General features: G+C 39.9%; 1 pseudogene; it reads right to left on the reverse strand.

The window, feature by feature from the left end:
* Positions 1-19,038: 19,038 nt before the first annotated feature.
* Positions 19,039-21,445, reverse strand: LOC119510293 (annotated as a pseudogene).
* Between the last annotated feature and the right edge of the window lie 629 nt (positions 21,446-22,074).

Here is a 22,074-nt window from a genome sequence, read left to right on the forward strand (position 1 = left end):
TGAGTCTTGTGGGGCCCAATTGGTGTCCCAAGCTTGCGTGTGTAGTTGGTGTTGCCTGCCCTGTATGTGGGGCGTGTTTCTGGGCAGTCGGGGAGGGGGGGTGGCCCTAACAATCAAATCTCCCTGATGATCCTAGAGTTTTAAAGCTACTGCAATAGTCTAATTCTTCAGTTCAGTCCTGCCACAGTTTGTCTCTGCCACTGACCCACAAGTCTTTGGTATTGGCGTATGGCTCCTGAGACTTGCAAGTGGGCCCCTCTTCCAGGCTGTGCACCCCGGGTCCTCTGTTGAGGGATGACTGTGCTATGTCACAGGTGAGTGCCGTCCCCCCAGGGCAGTTCTGGGCTGCTGGGCTGTGTTGGGAGGCTCCCAGTCTGCTCAAATGATGGCTGAATGGGGCTCTGTTAATTCACACTGCTCCCCCTTCCCAGCTCTGGGACATTCAGCTGAGGTTGCAGGGAAGGCTAATGTCCATGCCCAGTTTTGTGGTGTGTGCCTGTTATTTGAAGCACTTCCGTCACACTGGGTTGTCTGGGGCAGCTCTGGGCTATGGGGCTGGCGATGGGCAGGAGTGTTTCCTGTCCACCAGGATGGTGGCTGTGAGCGGACACCCCCCTTTTCTTGGGAAGTTGTGTTGTTTAGTGAATTTTCTCAGCCACTGGATTATTGCCTTTTGTCTCAGAGCTCTCTTAGTTCTGCTCTTGACTTGACGTGCCCAAATTTCAATTCTTTGAAGCTTTCTGTATTGAGCTTCTTAGAGTAATTGTTTTAGAAAAAGCAAAAAGGATTTAAAAAAAAAAAAAACAAAAAAAAAACGGCCCTCCTCAGAGATCTAATGGGTTATTGAAATGCTAATAGACAAAGCAACCAGGGCCATTAAGGAAAGGTGCCCAGGGCAGAGAGATCAGCCTTGCTTCGGGATTTGCATATGCGCCTCAAGGCCTGATCTCCGCCCTTCCCCATTCTGTGTTCACCAGAACTCCAAAAATCCTCTGCTTTTACTTTGGAGCTTCTCGTGTTGTTTTCCTTCTATGCCCGTCTCCTCTCTGCTGGGCTGGCTGCTCTCAGAGTCTCTGGTGTCTGGCCTCAGTCTATCTATGGTTGGAGTTTGAATCAGTAGAATGAGTTTCCGATAAGAGCAGCCACTGCAATTCTCCCTTCTCCTTCCTGGAGCTGACAGCCCCTCCTCCCCCGGGACTGAGCCTGGCAGGGAGGGGCGCGGGTCCCCTGGCCGCAAAAACTTACAGATTTCGCTGATCTCAGCAGTTCCACGTTTTCATGAGTGTTGTATGAAGTATGCCCAAAGACAGATTGCTCTGTGGTGTCCAGTCCACGCAGTTCCTGGCTTTTTACCTACTTTCCTGGAGGAGTAACTAAAACGTACAGCTCACCAGTCTGCCATCTTGCCCCGCCTCCGTAATTCTCTCTTGAATGCTTGGTAGAATTCACATGTGAAACCATCTGCTTTATCTCTGTGGGGTCAGTAGTTATGTCCCCCACCCATGTCAGATTTTATTTACTTGCATCCTCTTTCTTTTGCTCTTTGTCAGCCTAGCTAAGAATGCATCAATTTTCTTGATTTTCTCAAAGAACCAACTTCTGGTTTTGTTGATTCTCTCTCTTGTTTTCATGTTCTCAATTTCATTTATTTCTGCTCTAATTTTTGTGATGTCTTTCCTTCTGTTTGCTTTGGAGTTAGTTTGCTAATCTATCTCTAGTTTCTCCAGGTGAGAAGTTAAGTCCTAAACTTCTGCCCTTTCTTCTTTTTTAATCTAGGCATTTAGGGCAATAAGTTTCCTTCTCAGCACTGCCTTTGCTCCATCCCATAAGTTTTGATATGTTGTGTTCTCATTTTTATTTGCCTTGAGATATTTACTGATTTCTCTTGTAATTTCTTTCTTTACCTACTGATTGTTCAGGGGTGTGTTGTTAAGTCTCCTTATATTTGTGAATTTTCCAGGCTTCCACCTGTTATCAATTTCCAACTTCATTCCATTATGATCCAAGAAAGTGTTTTGTATAATTTCAATCATTTTAAATTTATTGAGACTTGCTTTGTGATCCAACATGTGGTCTGTTCTGGAGAACGATCCATAAGCACTTGACAAAAACGTCTATCCTGCTGTTTTGGGGTGCAATGTTCTGTAAATATCTGTTAAGTGTAGTTCATTTACCACACTATTCAAAATCTCTGTTTCCTTATTGATTCACTGTCTAGATGTTCCATCTATTGATGAGAGTGGTGTACTGAAGTCTCCAACTGTTATTGTAGAGGAATCTACTTCTCCCTTCCATGTTGTCAGTATGTGCCTCATGTACTTTGGGGCACTTTATGCTAGGTGCATAAATATTTATGATTGTTATGCCTTCTTGATGAATTGTTCCTTTGATTAATACATAGTATCCTTCTTTGTCTCTTTTAATTGCTTGATATTTGAAATCCAGTTTGCCTGATATTAGTGTAGCTACCTCCACTCTTTTCTGATTGTTGTTTGCATGAAATATCTTTTTCTAGTCTTTCTCTTTCAATCTATTTTAGTCCTTGGGTCTAAAGTGTATCTCTTGTAGACAGCATATAGATGGATTCTGTTTTGTAACCCATTCCGCCAGGCTATGTCTTTTGATTGAGGAGTTTAATCCATTAACATTTAATGTTATTACTCTAAAGTCAGTAGTATCATTTTTTTATTATTATTCATTTTGTTGAGATATATTCACATACCACGCAGTCATACAAAACAAATCGTACATTTGATTGTTCACAGTACCATTATGTAGTTGTACATTCATTACCAAAATCAATCCCCAACACCCTCATTACCACACACACAAAAATAACCAGAATAATAATTAAAGTGAAAAGGAGCAACTAAAGTAAAAAAGAACTCTGGGCGCCCGTGTCTGTTTGTTTGTTTCCTTCCCCCACCTTTCCACTCATCCTTCCACAACCTAGACAAACGGGAGTGTGATCCCTATGCCCCCCCCCAATCCCACTGTCCCCCCTCATAAGCCACATTTTTATACAATTGTCTTCAAGATTCATGTGTTCTGGGTTGTAGTTTGATAGTTTCAGGTATCTACCACTAGCTACCCCAATTCATTAGAACCTAAAAAGGGTTGTCTAAAGTGTGCATAAGAGTGTCCACCAGAGTGACCTCTCGGCTCCTTTTGGAATCTCTCTGCCACTGAAGCTTATTTCATTTCCTTTCACATCCCCCTTTTGGTCAAGAAGATGTTCTCCATCCCACGATGCCGGGTCTACATTCCTCCCCGGGAGTCATATTCCACGTTGCCAGGGAGATTCACTCCCCTGGGTGTCTGATCCCACGTAGCGGGGAGGGCAGTGATTTCACCCTTCAAGTTGGCTTAGCTAGAGAGAGAGGGCCACATCTGAGCAACAAAGAGGCATTCGGGAGGAGGCTCTTAGGCACAATTATAGGGAGGCCTAGCCTCTCCTTTGCAGCAACCGTCTTCCCAAGGGCAAATTCCGTGGTAAAGGGCTCAATCCATCAAACCACCAGTCCCCTATGTCTGTGGGCACGTTAGCAACCATCGAGGTGGGGTAGGCCAATACCCCTGCATTCTCCACAGGCTCCTCAAGGGGGCTCTGCATATTTTTTTCCTTGTTTTTTTTTTTTTTTTTTAACCTTTTTTTTTCTAAATCAACTGTATGAAAAATAAAAAAATTAAAAAAAAAACATACAATAAAAGAACATTTCAAAGAGACCATAACAAGGGAGTAAGAAAAAGACAACTAACCTAAGATAACTACTTTACTTCCAACGTTTTCTTACTCTAACCCAAGAAAGTAACCTAATAAGGCAACATTTCTGTGAACTTGGTCCTACTATACCCATCAGAAATTAACAGACCATAGTCATTCCTGGGCATTCCCAGAACGTTAAATTTACCCATAATAGCTTATCTGTTCTTCTTGGATTATTGTTCCCCCTTCCTTAATTGATCTCTATCACTAGTTCCCCTACATTCCACATTATAAACCATTCGTTTTACATTTTTCAAAGTTCACATTAGTGGTAGCATATAATATTTGTCTTTTTGTGCCTGGCTTATTTCGCTCACCATTATGTCTTCAAGGTTCATCCATGTTGTCAGATGTTTCACGACATCGTTCCTTCTTACTGCCGTGTAGTATTCCATCGTGTGTATATACCACATTTTATTTATCCACTCACCTGTCGAAGGACATTTGGGTTGTTTCCATCTCTTGGCAATTGTGAATAATGCTGCTATGAACATTGGCGTGCAGATATCTTTTCATGTCACTGCTCTCCAATCTTCCGGGTATATACCAAGAAGTGCAATCGCTGGATCGAAGGGTAACTCTATATCTAGTTTTCTAAGGAACTGCCAGACTGACTTCCAGAGTGGCTGAACCATTATACAGTCCCACCAACAATGAATAAGAGTTCCAATTTCTCCACATCTCCTCCAGTATTTGTAGTTTCCTGTTTGTTTAATGGCAGCCATTCTAATTGGTGTGAGATGGTATCTCATTGTGGTCTTAATTTGCATCTCTCTAATAGCTAGTGAAGCTGAACATTTTTTCATGTGTTTCTTGGCCATTTGTATTTCCTCTTCAGAGAACTGTCTTTTCATATCTTTTGCCCATTTTATAAATGGGCTGTCTGTACTATTGTCATTGAGTTGTAGGATTCCTTTATATATGCAAGATATCAGTCTTTTGTCAGATACATGGTTTCCATTAATTGTTTTCCCATTGAGCTGGCTGCCTCTTTACCTTTTCGAGAAATTCCTTTGAAGTACAGAAACTTCTAAGCTTGAGGAATTCCCATTTATCTATTTTTTCTTTCGTTGCTTGTGCTTTGGGTGTAAAGTCTAGGAAGTGACCACCTAATACAAGGTCTTGAAGATGTTTTCCTACATTATCTTCTAGGAGTTTTATAGTGCTTTCTTTTATATTGAGATCTTTGGTACATTTTGAGTTAATTTCTGTGTAGGGTGTGAGGTAGGGGTCCTCTTTCATTCTTTTGGATATGGATATCCAACTCTCCAGCCCCATTTGTTGAAAAGAACTTTATGACCCAGTTCAGTGACTTTGGGGGCCGTATCAAAGATCAGTCGGCCATAGATCTGGGGGTCTATCTCTGAATTCTCAATTCGATTCCATTGATCTATATGTCTATCTTTCTGCCAGTACCATCCTGTTTTGACAACTGTGGCTTTATAATAAGCTTCAAAGTCAGGGAGTGTAAGTCCTCCCACTTCATTTTTCTTTTTTAGAGTGTCTTTAGCAATTCGAGGCATCTTCCCTTTCCAAATAAATTTGATAACTAGCTTTTCCAAGTCTGCAAAGTAGGTTGATGGAATTTTGATTGGGATTGCATTGAATCTGTAGATGAGTTTGGGTAGAATTGACATCTTAATGACATTTAGCCTTCCTATCCATGGACATGGAATATTTTTCCATCTTTTAAGGTCCCCTTCTATTTCTTTTAATAGAGTTATGTAGTTTTCTTTGTGTAGGTCTTTTACATCTTTGGTTAAGTTTATTCCTAGGTACTTGATTTCTTTAGTTGCTATTGAAAATGGTATCTTTTTCTTGAGTGTCTCTTCAGTTTGTTCATTTCTAGCATATAGAAACATTACTGACTTATGCACATTAGTCTTGTATCCTGCTACTTTGCTAAATTTGTTTATTAGCTCTAGTAGCTGTATTGTCAATTTCTCGGGGTTTTCCAGATATAAGATCATATGATCTGCAAACAATGACAGTTTTACTTCTTCCTTTCCAATTTGGATGCCTTTTATTTCTTTGTCTTGCTGGATTGCCCTGGCTAGCACGTCCAGCACAATGTTGAATAACAGTGGTGATAGCAGGCATCCTTGTCTTGTTCCTGATCTTAGAGAGAAGGCTTTCAGTCTCTCTCCATTGAGTATTATGCTTGCTGTGGTTTTTCATATACGCTTTTTATCATATTGAGGAAGTTTCCTTCAATTCCTACCTTTTGAAGTGTTTTTATCAAAAAGGGATGTTGGATTTTGTCAAATGCTTTTTCAGCATCTATTGAGATGGTCATTTGATTTCTCCCTTTGATTTGTTAATGTGTTGTAATACATTGATTTTCTTTTGTTGAACCATCCTTGTATGCCTGGAATGAAGCCCACTTGGTCATGGTGCATGATTTTTTTAATGTGTCTTTGGATTCGATTTGCAAGTATTTTGCTGAGGATTTTTGCATCTATATTCATTAGGGAGATTGGCCGGTAGTTTTCCTTTTTTGTAGCATCTTTGCCTGGTTTTGGTATTAGATTGATGTTAGCTTTGTAAAATGAGTTAGGTAGTGTTCCATTTTCTTCAATGTTTTGAAAGAGTTTAAGTAAGATTGGTGTCAGTTCTTTCTGGAAAGTTTGGTAGAATTCCCCTGTGAAGCCATCTGGCCCTGGGCATTTATTTGTGGGAAGCTTTTTGATGACTGATTGGATCTCTTTGCTTGTGATTGGTTAGTTGAGGTATTCTGTTTCTTCTCCGGTCAGTCTAGGTTGTTCATATGTTTCCAGGAAATTGTCCATTTCCTGTACATTTTCCAGTTTGTTCCCATACGGTTGTTCATAGTATCCTCTTATAATTTTTTTAATTTCCTCGGGATCTGCAGTTATGTCACCTTTCTCATTCATTATTTTGTTTATATGGGTCTTCTCTCTTTTTGATTTTGTCAGTCTAGCTAGGGGCTTGTTAATCTTGTTGATCTTCTGAAAGAACCAACTTTTGGTGTTATTTATCCACTCTATTGTTTTTTTGTTCTCTATGTCATTTATTTCTGCTTTAATCCTTGTTATTTCTTTTCTTGTACTTGGTTTAGGATTGGTTTGCTGTTCATTTTCTAGCTTTTTCCGTTGATCCATTAGTTCTTTGATTTTGGCTCTTTCTTCCTTTTTAATATATGCGTTTAGTGCTATAAATTTCCCCCTCAGTACCACTTTTGCTGCATCCCATAGGTTTTGGTATGTTGTGTTCTCATTTTCATTCGTCTCTATATATTTAGCAATTTCTCTTGCTATTTCTTCTTTAACCCACTGATTGTTTAGGAGTGTGTTGTTTAACTTCTAGGTATTTGTGAATTTTCTAAGTCTCTGATGGTTATTGACTTCTAATTGTATTCCATTGTGGTCAGAGAATGTGCTTTGAATAATTTCAATCTTTTGAAATTTATTGAGCCTTGTTTTATGTCCCAGAATATGATCTATTCTGGAGAAAGTCCTGTGAGCACTAGAGAAGTATGTGTATCCTGGTGATTTGGGATGTAATGTTCTATATATATCTGTTAAATCCAATTCATTCATCAGATTGTTTAGGTTTTCAGTTTCCTTATTGGTCTTCTGTCTGGTTGATCTATCTATAGGAGAGAGTGATGTGTTGAAGTCTCCCACAATTATTGTGGAAACATTAATTGCTTCCTTTAGTTTAGCCAGTGTTTCTCTCATGTATTTTGTGGCACCTTGATTGGGTGCATAAACACTTATGATTGTTATTTCTTCTTGTTGAATTGTCCCTTTTATTAGTATGTAGTGACCTTCTTTGTCTCTCAAAACATCCCTGCATTTAAAGTCTATTTTATCTGAGATTAATATTGCTATACCTGCTTTCTTTTCGCTGTAGCTGGCATGAAATATTTTTTTCCATCCTTTCACTTTCAATTTCTTTGTGTCCCTGTGTCTAAGATGAGTCTCTTGTATGCAGCATATTGATGGTTCATTTTTTTTGATCCATTCTGCAAATCTATACCTTTTAATTAGTGAGTTTAATCCATTTACATTCAATGTTATAACCATGAAAGCATTTCTTGAATCAGCCATCTTATCCTTTGGTTTATGTTTGTCGTATATATTTTTCCCCCTCTCTATTAATATCCTTTAATGTACCCATACTGAATCTCTTTAGTGCTGAACCTTTCTCCATGTCTTTCTCTCCTTTCTTTGTTTCTCTGTTTGTAGGGCTCCCTTTAGTATCTCCAGTAGGGCAGGTCTCTTGTTAACAAATTCTCTCAGCATTTGTTTGTGAAAAATTTAAGCTCTCCCTCAAATTTGAAGGAGAGCTTTGCTGGATAAAGTATTCTTGGTTGGAAATTTTTCTCACTCAGAACTTTAAATATGTCTTGCCACTGCCTTCTCGCCTCCATGGTGGCTGCTGAGTAGTCACTACTTAGTCTTATAATGTTTCCTTTGTATGTGGTGAATTGCTTTTCTCTTGCTGCTTTCAGAACTTGCTCCTTCTCTTCCGTGTTTGACAGTGTGATCAGAATATGTCTCGGAGTGGGTTTATTTGGATTTATTCTATTTGGAGTTCACTGGGCATTTATGATTTGTTTATTTATGGTGTTTAGAAGATTTGGGGAGTTTTCGCCAACAATTTCTTTGAATACTCTTCCTAGACCTTTACCCTTTTCTTCTCCTTCTGGAACACCAATGAGTCTTATATTTGGAAGTTTTATATTATCTATCAAATCCCTGAGGTCCATTTTGATTTTTTCAATTTTTTCCCCATTCTTTCTTTTGTGCTTTCATTTTCTGTTCTGTCATCTTCCAGGTCACTGATTCGTTGTTCAACTTCCTCTAGTCTTGTACTATGAGTATCCAGAATCTTTTTAATTTGGTCAACAGTTTCTTTAATTTCCATAAGATCATCTATTTTTTTATTTAGTCTTGCAATGTCTTCTTTATGCTCTTCTAGGGTCTTCTTGATGTCCTTTATATCCTGTTCCATGCTCTTCTTGATGTCCTTTATATCCCATGCCATAGTCTCATCATTCATCTTTAGTTCTTTAATTAGTTGCTCTAAGTACTGTATTTCTTATGATCTTTTGATTTGGGTGCTTGGGCTTGGGCTATCCATATCTTCTGGTTTTTTCATATGCTTTAAAATTTTCTGTTGTTTTTGGCCTCTTGGCATTTGCTTAACTTGATAGGGTTCTTTTAGGATCTGTAGACCAATTGAAATCCTTATCTCTAATTTGTCAGGTCTACAGCTTTGTGGAGTACACTTTCTGTGACTAACCAGCAGGTGGCATCCACGAGCCACCTGTTCCCCTCAAGCCAGTTCTCCCCCACTTTGCCTCTGTGGTGAGTGGGGGAGTAAGTCTTGTGGGGTCCAGTTGGTGTACCAAGCTTGCGTGTGTAGCTGGTGTTGCCCGCCCTGTATAAGGGGCGTGTGTCTGGGCAGTCGGGGGTGGGTGGCTCTAACAATCAAATCAGAGAGGGGGGCGGCTCTAACAAGCAAATCTCCCTGGTGTTCCTGGAGTTTTAAAGTTGCTGCAATAGTCTAATCCTTCAGTTCAGTCCTGCCACAGTTTGTCTCTGCCACTGACCCACAAGTCTTTGGTATTGGCATGTGGCCCCTGAGACTTGTGAATGGGTCCCTCTTCCAGGCCTTGCACCCCCTGGTCCTCTGTTGAGGGATGCCTGTGCTATGTCACAGGTGAGTGCCATCCCTGCCAGGGTGGTTCTGGGCTGCCAGTCTGTATAGGGAGGCTCCCAGTCTGCTGAAATGATGTCTGAATGGGGCTTGTTAATTCCCGCTGCTCTACCTTCCCAAGTCTGGGACAACCAGCTGAGGGTGCAGGGAAGGCTAATGTCCACACCCAATTTTGTGGTGTATGCTTGTTATTTGAAGCACTTCCATCACACTGGGTTGTCTGGGGCAGCTCTGGGCTATGGGGCCAGTGAGGGGCAGGAGTGTTTCCTGTCCACCAGGATGATAGCTGTGAGAGGATGCCCCCCTTTTCTTGGGAAGTTGTGGTGTTTAGTGAATTTCCTCAGCCACTGGATTATTGCCTTTTGTCTCAGAGATCTCAGTTCTGCTCTGGTCTTGATCTGCCCAAATTGCAAGTCTTTGAGGCTTTCTGTATTGGGCTTCTTACAGTAATTGTTTTAGAAAATGAAAAAAAAGATTTAAAAAAAAGAAAAAAAGAAAAAAAAAAGGGCCTTCCTGGCAGATCTAATGCATTATTGAAATGCTAAGAGGCAAAGCAATTAGGGCTATTAAGGAAAGATCCAGGGGGGTAGAGAGATCAGTTTTTCTTTGGGTTTTGCAAATGAGCCTGCTGGGCCTGAGCTCTACCCTTCCCCTTTCTATGTTCACCAGAACTCCAAAAAGCATCCACTTTTATTTTTGAGTTTGTCTTGCTGTTTTTTTGCTATGCCTGTCTCCTCTCTGCTGGGCTGGCTGCTCTCAGATTCTCTGGTGTCTGGTCTCAGTCTATCTATGGTTGGAGTTTGGATCAGTAGAATGAGTTTCCGATAAGAGCTGCCACTGCAGTTCTCCCTTCTCCTTCCCAGCACTGACAGCCCCTCCTCCCATGGGACTGAGCCTGGCAGGGAGGGGCGCGGGTCCACTGCTGCAAAAACTTACAGATTTTGCTGATCTCAGCAGTTCCATGTTTTCATGAGTGTTGTATGAAGTATGCCCAAAGTCAGACTGCTCTGCGGTGTCCAGTCCACGCAGTTCCTGGCTTTCTACCTACTTCCCTGGAGGAGTAACTAAAACATACACCTCACCAATCCACCATCTTGCCCCACCCCGGCAGTAGTATCATTTTGTCTCTTGGATTTTATATGTCATATCTTTTTTTCCCTCTGTTTTTAGCCTTATTGCTAATCTTCATTTCTGCACTCTTCTCCAAACATCTCTCTCCTGTCTTTTTCTATCTGCCTGTAGCACTCCCTTTAGTATTTCTTGTAGAGCAGGCCTCTTGTTCACAAACTCTCTCAGTGTCTGCTTATCTGTAAATATTTTAAACTCTCCCTCATTTTAGAAGGACAGTTTTGCTGGTTATAGAATTCTTGATTGACAGTTCAGTGTCTTAAATATATCACACCACTGCCTTCTCACCTCCATGGTTTCTGTTGAGACATCCACACTTAATCTTATCAAAGTTTCCTTGTGTTCCAGTTTGCTAATGCTGCTGTTACACAAAATACCAGAGATGAATTGGCTTTTATAAAGGGGATTTATTAGGTGACAAATTTACAGTTGTAAGGCCATAAGAGTGTCCATACTAAGGCATCAAGAAGAGGATACCTTCACTGAAGAACAGCCAATGGTATCTGGAACATCTCTGTCAGCTGGGAGCTGGGAAGGTATGTGGCCAGAGTCTGCTGGTCTTTGCTCCTGGGTTGTACTTCAAAATGGCTTTCTCCAAAATATCTCTGGACTTCTGTCTTCACTCCTCTCTCTCAGCTCCTGAGCCTCCTTGCTTCTTTCTCCCAGGGTGTTTCTGTCTAACCATCTGGGGGTTCTCTCTTAGATTCTTCAGGGCAAATTCTGAGCTTCATCTCTTAGCTTAGTATTTCCAAATGCCCTTCTATCTATATCTCCCAGCATCTCCAAGCATCTCCAAGCATCAGCATCTGTGTCAGTCCTTGAGCTCTCTTAAGTACTCCAGTGAACTAATCAAGACCCACCCTGAATGGGCAGGGTCAACACCTCCATGGAAATAATTTAATCAAAGGTTTCACCCACAGTTAGGTGAGTCACATCTCCATGGAAACACTCAATCAAAAGATTCCACCCTAATCAAAAGATGAATAAGTTTGCTCCCACAAGATTGCTTTAAATTACATGGCTTTTGTGGAGGACATAATAGATTCAAACCAGCACACCTTGTATGTGATGGATCACTTTTCTCTTCCTGCTTTCAGAATTGTCTCTTTGTCATTGACATTTGACAATCTGATTAGCAAGTGTCTTGAAGTAGTTCTATTTGGATCTGTTCTGTTTGGGGTATGCTGTACTTCTTGGACCTGTAACTTTATGTCTTTAATAAGAGTTGGAAAATTTTCAGTGATTATTTCTTCCATTATTCTTTCTGCCACCTTCCCATTATCTTCTCCTTCTGGGGACACCCATAACATGTATATGCATGTGCTTCATGTTGTCATTCAGTTCCCTGAGATACTCTTGTATTTTTCCATTCTTTTCCCTATCTGTTTTTGTGTGTTGGATTTCAGATGTCTTGTTTTCTAGTTCACTAATCCTTTCTTCTGCCTTTTCAAATATGCTGTTGTATGTCTCCATTGTGTTTTTAATGTCTTCTATTGTGTTTTTCATTGCCATAAATTCTGTCATTTGCTTTTTCATGCTTTTGAGTTCTTCTGTATGGAATCCTGCATCTTCTTTATGTCCTGCATCTCTTTTGCCACATTTTCTTTCAGCTCATTGATTGGATTTAGAAAATTTTTTGAACATATTTAATTAGTTGTTTCAACTCCCGTATCTCTGTCACAGTATTTGTTTGTTCCTTTGACCAGTCCGTATTTTCATGTTTCCTGGTATGAGTCATGATTTTTTGTTGGTGTACAGGCATATGATTTTCTTAATTAGTTTATTCTGGAGGTCATTTTCTCTATTTTCTCTAGGGTTTTCTTGTTGGATGGCTTTGTTTTCTATCTGTTCATTTGTCAGGTTGGCTCTGCCCCATTCTGCCCTGAAAACCATGCACCCAGAGTGACCTGCCTCAGGGATGGAGGGTAGGCACTGGGCACCCCAGCAAACTCTCTGAGTGTGGTAAGACATGTCTGCTGGCTCCCAGTGTTGCTCCATTTTTTTCTAGTTAGCAAGATCTGGGTTTCTTTTAAGGCCATTCTTCAACAGGTGGGTCATTGGTATTTCTCAGCCAAAACAGGGCTGAGTTTCCATGCAAGGGGAGTAGACAAGCTCCAGTGGTGCTTAGACAGGGTCTGGAGAATCATTAAAAGCCCTTCAATTCCCTTGCACTTTCCTGTCTATCCAGCAGACGGCACTGTTTGGTGACTTAATCATCCTCAGAAGCTGCTTTGCTGCCGAGCACAGGTGGAGCTGAAACTGTGGGATTGCTGTGCCCTCACTTTGCTAGCCAAACTCTGGCTCAATATGGGGCTGTGCCCCCACTTGTGACAGAGAATGCCCCCAGTTGTTCCAGTTTCTCAGCTATCCCCCAGGTAAATAAATGGCCACCTGCTGCTCTTTCCTCAAGGATGGGAGAAAGGCTTTCAGACCAGGGCTGGAAGCAATAGTCTCTGTCCACATTTCCCCAGACTCTTTGTTCCTCACTGACCTGGGCCTTGAAATGTCCTCCCCTGTCCCCCTGGTTCTCAAATGGGGGGGGGGGCTGTCTCACTGCTGTGGAAGATTTTATAGTCTGTGTCCTGGGTGTGAGGAGTCCTGGCTGCGGCTTCTGTGCACTTCCTGCACTGCGTGAGACCAGGTGAGGAGGAGGGGAGAGGACCAGCCAGGCCAGGATGGAAGGTTCCTACCTGGTATTTCTTCTCTTTCTCCAGTTCAGCATTTGTAGCATCTTTCTCCAGTCTATATCTTCCTCCACAGTTCTGAACAACTCAAAATTGTTCTTTTATTTCACTGACTCTCTGGACAGAGGTTTTCAATAGCTGTTTATGTTGCCATGTTGAAGACATCACCCCTGGTTGGAAATTTTTGATTAGGTTGTTTCAAATGAGATGTGACCCAGCCCATTCAAGGTGGTTCTTAATTCTTTCCCGAAGTTCCTTTGTGAGGATAAAAGATAAAGGAGCACCCAGAGATCTCAGAGAAACACCCAGAGAGAGCTAAAGGAGAATAGCTCCAGAGATGCCAAGAGAAGACCCACAGATGCTCAGAGAGAAAGCCAGTGGAATCCAAAGCTGAAAGCAATGGAACCAAAGAGCAAAGGACCAGCAGATGCTGGCATATGGCTTACTATATAACAGAGGAACTCCAGATGCCAGCAGCCTTTCTTCAGAGAGAGTATCATCCTGTTGATGCCTTACCTAGGACATTTTCATGGCCTTAGAATTGTAAATTTGTAAACTAATACATCCCTATTGTAAAAGCCAACCCACGTCTGGGATTTTGCATTCCAGCAGCTTTAGCAAACTGAAACATTAGGTCAAAAATCAAGTATCAACAAATTGAAAAAACAAATTGAAAAAAACAAATTGAAAAAAGTTCAAAGTATCTTCAAAGTATCTTCTCTGACCAAAATGGAATGAAGCTAAAAATCAATGGCAGAGAAATAACTGGAAAATTCACAAATACATGGAAATGAAACAATACACTCTAAACAACAAAGGGTCAATGAAGAAATCATAAGGGAAATTTTGAAATACCTTGAGATGAATACAAATGCAAATGCCACATACAAAAATTTATAGGCAATTCTGAGAAGGAAATTTGTAGTTCTAAATGTTTAACATTAAAAAAGAAGAAAGATCTCAAATCAGTGACAACCTCACACCTGGAGGAAATAGGTAAAAAGAGCAAAATAAACCCAAAGTGAACAGAAGGAAGGGAATAACAAAGATTAGAATGGAGATAAATGAAGTAGACAATAAAATTGTAATAGAACCAGTGAAAATAAAAGTTGGTTTTGAAAAGAAAAACAATTGACAAACTGTTAGTTAGACTGTTAAAGTAAAAAAACAGACAGGATGCAAATAACTTAAATCAGAAATGAAAGGGAGACCATTACAACTGATACCACAGAAATGAAAAGTATTAAAAGAGGATACTATGTAAAATTGTATGCCAACAAATTAGATAACCTAGACAAAACAGGCAAATTCCTGAAAGCACACAAACTATCTACACTGTCTGAAGTAGAAAAAGAAAATTTCAACAGACCTATAACAAGTATAGATATTGAATGAGTAACCAAAAACCTCTCAACAAAGAAAAGCCAGGGCCAGATGGTTTCACTGGTAAATTTTACCAAACATTTCAAGAAGAATTATCACCAATCTGCTCAAACTCTTCCAGAAATTGAAGAAGACCAGACACTTCCTAATTCATTCTATGAGGCCAACATCACCCTAATAACCAAGTCAGATAAAGATATCAAAAGAGAAGAAAATTTGCAAACCAATATTGTTTATGAATACAGATGCAAAGGACATATATAAGAAACTCACAGATAGCATCCTAATCAATAATGAAAGGCTGAAAAAATTCTCCCTAAGATCAGGAACAAGAAAAGAATGATCACTGTCACCACTGTTACTCAACAATATAATGGAAGTTCTAGCCAAGTAGTTAGGCAAAAAAAAAAAAAAGAAGAAGAAAAAGAAAAAAAAAATCATCCAAATTGGAACTGAAGAAGTAATAGTTTCCCTATTTGCAGATGATATGATTCTACTTATAGAAAAATCCCATGCTATCCATAATAAACCTACTAGGGCTAATAAACGAATTTGGCAAAGTGTTGGGGTACAAGATCAATGTGCAAAAGTCAGTGGTCTGCAAAAATACTAGTAACGAACAAGCTGAAAAAGAAATCAAGAAAAATATTCTATTTACAAGAACAACTAAAAATGTCAAATATCTAGGAATAAATTTAATCACAGATATAAAAGACAATGCTGAAAGAAATTAATGACATAAGTAAATGGAAGTATATTTCATGCCCAAGGAATGGAATATGAAATATTGTTAAGGTATCAACCTACCCAAAGCAATTTACACATTCAATGCCATCCCAATCAAAATTCCAATAGCCCTCACAGGAGAAATAGAAAAGCAAAATGTCAAATTTATATGGAAGGTTCACGGGCTTCAAATAGCCAAGAAATCTTGAAAAAGAACAGGAAAGTTGGAGGACTCACACACAGTTCTTGAATTTAAGACTTTTTAAAAAGTTAGAGCAATCAAAACAGCATGGTACTGGCCCAAGGACAGACATACAAACGGAACAGAATTAAGAGTTCAAAAATAAACCTCACATCTATAGCCAATAGATTTTTGGCAAGGGTTTCAAGTCCACTCCATGGGGAAAAATAGTCCATTCAATATGGTACAGAGAAAACTGGATATCCACATGCAAAAGAATGAAAGTGGATCCCCGACTACATACCATATGTAAAAATTAAATAAAAATAGATCAAATAAACAAATATAGGAATGGATATGTTGGCGGGGATGTGGAGAAACAGGGGCACTCATTCTATGTTAGTGAGAATATAAAATGGTGCAATCCCTGTGGAAAGGAGATTGGCACTTTCTCAGGAAGTAAAATAGAATTCTAAAGTTGTTGCACAAGGTTTCCACATCCTGGAGTACTGTGGTAGAATTCTAAATATGCCCCTCCCCACTCCAAGGTTTCCATATCCTAGAGTATATGGTGGAATTCTAAAGATGATCCCTAGGGTTTCCATATCCTGAGTATTGTGGTAGAATTATAAATATTTCCCCTAAGTTTTCCATATCCTAGAGTACTGTAGTAGAATTCTAAAGATGTCACCCCCAGGGTTTCCATATCCTAGAGTACCCTGGCTTAATTATAAAGATAATCTCCCAGGTTTCTGTATCTTATAATACTGTGGCAAAATTCTAAAAATGTTCCCCCAGGGTTTCCATACCCTTGAGTATTTTCATAGCATTTTAAAGATGTCCCCTTTCCAAGGTTTCCATATCCTGGAGTACTGTTGTATAATTCTAAAGATGACCCCTAGGGGTTCTATATCCTAGAGCACTGTGATAGAGTTCTAAAAGTGAACTCCCCAGGTATCCAAAAGAGATGTGGCTGAGGGACATCAGAGAGGCCCCTATTGTGAAAAGGATTTGATATGCCATTGTGGGCTCTGAGATGTAGAAGATCATGTGCAAAGATGAGAGCTCGGCCTCCAGGAGCTGAAAGCAGCTATCAGCTAACAGCCAGCAAGGTAACAGAACTTCCACCCTATATCCACAGGGAACTGGAATCTGCCAGCTGCTGGAATGGGTTTGGAAGGGTATTCTTCCTAAATTCTCCCAATAAGAGCCCAGTCAACTGACCCCTTGATTTCATCCCTGTGAAATCTAGAGCAAGAAGCCTGTTGAGGCATTCTGGATTTCTTACTTACAGAACTTTGAGAGAATTAATTTGTGTGGTTTTAAGTAAGTTTATGATAATTTATTGCAGTAGCAATAGGAAACGAATACAGACCCATAAGGTAAAGACATAGTGCAGACTGATCAGCTGCCCTCCACAGTTAGTTCTTCATTGCACTCCAAAACCCTGAACCTAAGGGTAGTGCCACTCCCACTGCATATCCTTTCCAAGAGTTTAAATGTAAAAACATGACCTAAGAGTTGTTTGTTCCAAAAGCATACTTGTTTGGTTAACCATCCTTGTTTGGTTCTTGGAATTTCTCCACCACTGGGCTCATCTCCTCCCTTTTCCTTAACCCACCAGGACTGGCACACACGCCAGTCTGCAGCCCTTTCTCAATACACATCACCAGACATTAACTGCTACCTCCAGGGAAATATGAAGTCACAGGTCAAAATAACCACACTTGAGGATTTCCACTGCTGTTAAGAAAGAGACAATCAACTGCAACACACATACCGTCTGTAGCAGAATTATTGGAAGAGATGGAACAAGAATGGAAAATTGGCATGAGAAATATAATTGAGGAGATAAGAAAAATTATGAATAATATGACTCAAAAATAAGTCATAAAAAGAACAATGCTGAAAGATAGGTAGGAAAAATGTAACATTGAGCAAAAGAACGTGATAAATAGGATGCATACCATGATGGATAGGGCTAAGGAATGATTTAGGGAATTGAAAGAAAAGGTTGCAAAGTCTTCAGAAGGTAAGGAAGAATGAAGAGAACAAAAAGCAAACTTAAAGATATGGGGGTATATATAGAAGTGCCAAAATCAGAGGGGAGGAGGAAATGGAGTCCCAAAAGAAAAGAGGAAAAAAAGAAAGAGAAAATAGAAAAAGAAATATTTGGAAAAAAGATAAAACGATATATTTCCTAGAAAGATAGAAAGACTTGAGATTGAATGGGTTCATAAAGTGCCAAACAAAAGATTAAGAAATGGACACATCCAGATTCATTATTGTGAAATAATAAGAACATTAAGAGACAAAAAATTCTCAAAGCTTTAAGAATTCTAAAAGCTTCTAGAGAACACTTACAGAAGAATAAGAATCAATTTGGCATCGCACTTCTCAAAAGCAGATAGAACAATTGAGAAATATCTTAAAGTGTTGAAGAAAAAGAATTCTGAAACTAGAGTTTTTACTTCCAGTCAATTTTTCAATAAAATCTAATAACATATTTAAAAAAATATGTTCAAGCATACAAGACTTCAGGCTTGCCACACAAAAGCCCACAAAGACAAAAATTACCCCTGAAATGGAAGAAATGTTGAAGATTATAGGCTACTTGCAAATAAATTTGAAAGTCAAGATTAAATTCTGAAACTACTTTGTGTATATTGTAGAATTGAGCAAATGAGTAAATATATTACTTTTGGGAAGTAAAAGAAATAAAAGTATAGAAAGAAGTATTCTGTGGTGTCCGGTTAGAATCAGAGATATCAAGATGAATGCTTGATTTAAAAAGCAAATGAACAAACAAAAATAACCCCTTCTATTTCTTGCCTCTGTTCACTCAAAAGGCCTAAAACCATGACACTCTAGAAGCAAGAAGCATAATTAGAGCCTAGATTTTAGTTACTAAATGCCGTTCCCCACTAAACCGAACCAGGGCTTCTTGGGAAAATGGCTGAATCTAGGACTGGTGCAAGAAAAGTACATTGTGAGCTTGGAACCTCTTGTTGTGTCAGAAAGTAAAGAACTGCTTGAATTGAAGATTGATTAGAGTGTTAAATAGAACACGGCATCCAGTTTGTAGAGGCACCCACTGGGTAAATCTGAGATAACCAGAGCATGAAGTTGAATATTGACAGTAATGGGTTCAAACACAAGAGGATAAAAATAGAATACATAATATCATACTGTTAGCATAAGTAATAAAATTAATGAATGAACAAATGAATGGACAAAGGTTCTTCTTTACAGGAAATGCTATAGTGTTATAAAATCATCCTTTTGTAACCACCATTGTAATAATTGATTCAGGTAAGAATTGTCAATGGACGCTAAAACCATTGGATGAAAGTTAATCAAGGAACTATATTTATATAGATAGCATTAATTTTTTTTGACACAGACCCAAAATGTTAAGATTTTATTTAAAAAACTTCTTTGTTGTACAGAAAGTAAAAATGCTGTTACAACCTTGGTGTAACTGGTAGCCACGGGTGGTTAGGAATCACCGGTCACAGCTAGCCACGCTATAGCAAATCTTACACAAAAACCTAACAACGCTTACAGTTTTGTCAGGGTGAGGTCCCCAAGCTTGGTGGTAGATTTCCAAGAGGGACTAAACGGAGGGAGGCAGAATGTCTCAGGAACTATTCTTTGGCTCTTCTGGTGGGTGGGTCTCCTGGGGTTTGTATCACAGCTACCTTTTTTTATTAAACAGCTACCAAATCTAAAGGAGCAGTCCCACCAATACTGAACAGTTCTTTTTTTGCAGGTTATTGGGTTCTTAATCATCTTCTCCTTCATCATCTGTTTCTCTCTTCCTCTTTTTGCCATTCCCTCTTTCTTCCTCCTCTTCGTCTTCATCTTCAACGTCTTTGTCTTCATTGACTTCTCCATCGTGACCAAAATCTTCCTCCTCCCGGCTGACCTCAACTTCGTCTTCTTCCCCTTCTGCATCTTCGTCTTCATCTTCATCCTCTTCATTATCAAACTCTTCACCCTCACCATCCTCGTCCTCCTCATCTTCTCCTTCTTCATCGTCCTCCTCTTCATCCACACCGTCCACCTTGGCGTCGGAGTCGAATGCTACCTGGTCCTCTCGGTCTTAGCATCCAGGGAGGTCACCTGGGTCAGGAGCCTGAAGAAGCGCTGGCGGTGGTCATTCAGGTAGGTGACCTCACAGTTGAACAGGTCCAGGCTCTGCAGACAATCCAGCTTTTTCAAAGGTTCCAAGGTGCTGATATCTTTCAGTTTATTTCCACTTAAATCTAGATGTGTGAGATTCCGAAGTTTTCCCACTAACGTGTCCAGACCTCCAAAGATTCTACTGTCACTGAGCTCAAGCTTTTTCAACTTAGGTAGTTTGGGGAGATTCGAAACTGAAATCAAGCCTACATTTATTAAGCTGAGGAACCCCAAGTTCACACATTCAGCTGTTACACCCTCAATTTTCCCATCATTTGATTTGCAATTATCCAGGACAAGCTCTCGAACCGCCGCTGGGGTCCGGTTCCTCAGCTCCAGGTGGTTCCTCCTCTTCATGTCCATGGTTCCCTCTTCCCCTCTTTTCAAACTGAACTTTCGCGGTGGGAGCGGAGCGGGGGAGGCGTCCCGGCTGGGGCGGCGAGGCCGTCGGGGAGGGCTGCTGGCTGCGGCGGCGCGGGCCGGGGGACGGGCGGCAGCAGTGTGCAGGTGGGCGGGCGGATGGCATTAATTTTTAAGGAGAAAAAAAGACACCTTTACAATGGAGAAATCTACTGAAACTACCTTGATATTGACTCAAATTAATATCACCAGCAATAGGATAAACCTGCATCATGATGATACAACATGCTTTTTGCAATATTCCTGCCAAAAATGCATAACATAATCCAATCATGAAGGATCATCAAAATTCAAGTGAAAACCCATTATACAATTCTATAAAACAACTAGCCTGTACTCTTCAAAACTGTACAAAAAAAGAATTAGATTATACTGCAGTAAATGAGAGAGCATCCTTGATTTCAAAGATGAAATGCTTAGGGATGGTTGTGATACCTGCAACTTTTTCTCAAATAGTTCAGCAAAAAGTAAATACAATAATAATTTTATTAACATGGAAAGGGATAAAGTAAGTGGGATAGACTGTTAACTTATGACTCTGGGTGAAGGGTATACATAGACTGAGTGTGGGTTGCAGATAAACTCCTGTGTTCATAGTAAGACCAAGTGGCCCATGCCAGCTCAGGTTCCAGGATGCTGGGGTTTTGAGCAAACTCTCACCTTATCAGAAGGCTGTAAACAGTGCAGGTGGTATCTGAACATAGCTTAGTACTGTCCTGGCTAAGAATGCAGACTGCAGAGCTAGATTATTTGAATCTCTATTATACCCACAAGCTGTGTGGTCTTGGTCAAGGTTTTTAACTGCTTTAGACTACAGTTCCCTCATCTTTAAAATGGATAAAGTAAAGTAGCTAAATTTAAGGATTGTTTTGAGGATTAATATGATTTAGTATATCTACAATGCTTACAATGGGAGTGCCTGGCACACAGTAAACATTCATAAGTGATAATTATTATCCTTATTATTATTAATTAGAGGGTCAATAAAAATAATCCTTTAACTTTCTTTCTTAGTGGTCTAAAAATTCCATCATATTTTATTAAAAGAAATTGGGTAAGTCCTAGTCCAGAAAGCAAGTCATCCTTAATTTGGGCAAGATTCTAAAACACTGGTGTTCTGGTTTGCTAATGCTGCCAGATTGGCTTTTATAAAAGGGGGTTTATTTGGTTACAAAATCTTAAGTCTTGAGGCCATAAAATGTCCAAGGTAAGGCGACAACAATAGGTACCTTCACTGGAGAATGGCTGATGGTGTTCAGAAAACCTCTGTTAGCTGGGAAGGCCTGTGGCTGGCGTCTGCTTGCCCCTGGTTGCATTTCAGCTCCTCTCTCAACTCCTGTGCATTCTTTTAAAGTGTCCCTCATGGCTGCAGCAAGCTTGCTTCTTCTGTCTGCGCTTATATAGTGCTTCAGTGAACTAATCAAGGACCATACTGAATGGGGAGGGCCATGCCTCCATGGAAATTATCTAATCATTATCACCTACAGTTGGGTGGGTCACATCACAATGGAAACAACCTAATCCAAATGTTCCAAGTAATCAACACTAATACATCTGCCCCCACAAGACTGTATCAAAGAACATGGCTTTTTCTGGGGGACATGATATATACAAACTGGTACAACTGGGTTCCAGTCTTGCCAAAATTTTCTGCATGTCCTACCTGGAGAGCAACCAAGCCTGGGGGTGGGCAGTACAGAGACAAAAGGAGAATACACGTAAATGACTAACCCTGAATAAATAAGAGAACAAGTAGACACAAGTTGGATGCAGAACTCAGCACCATTTTTTTTTTGATTACTATTAAGATAGCCAGACTGAATGAGACTCTTGTATGAATAATTTTTGCATCAAAGAATAAGTTGGGAATAAAAGATGATAAAAAAAATCAGAATCCAAAGGAAGAATGCCAA

The sequence above is a fragment of the Choloepus didactylus genome, chromosome 15 (assembly GCF_015220235.1).
Source record: "Choloepus didactylus isolate mChoDid1 chromosome 15, mChoDid1.pri, whole genome shotgun sequence".
NCBI classification, from domain to species: Eukaryota; Metazoa; Chordata; class Mammalia; order Pilosa; family Megalonychidae; genus Choloepus; species Choloepus didactylus.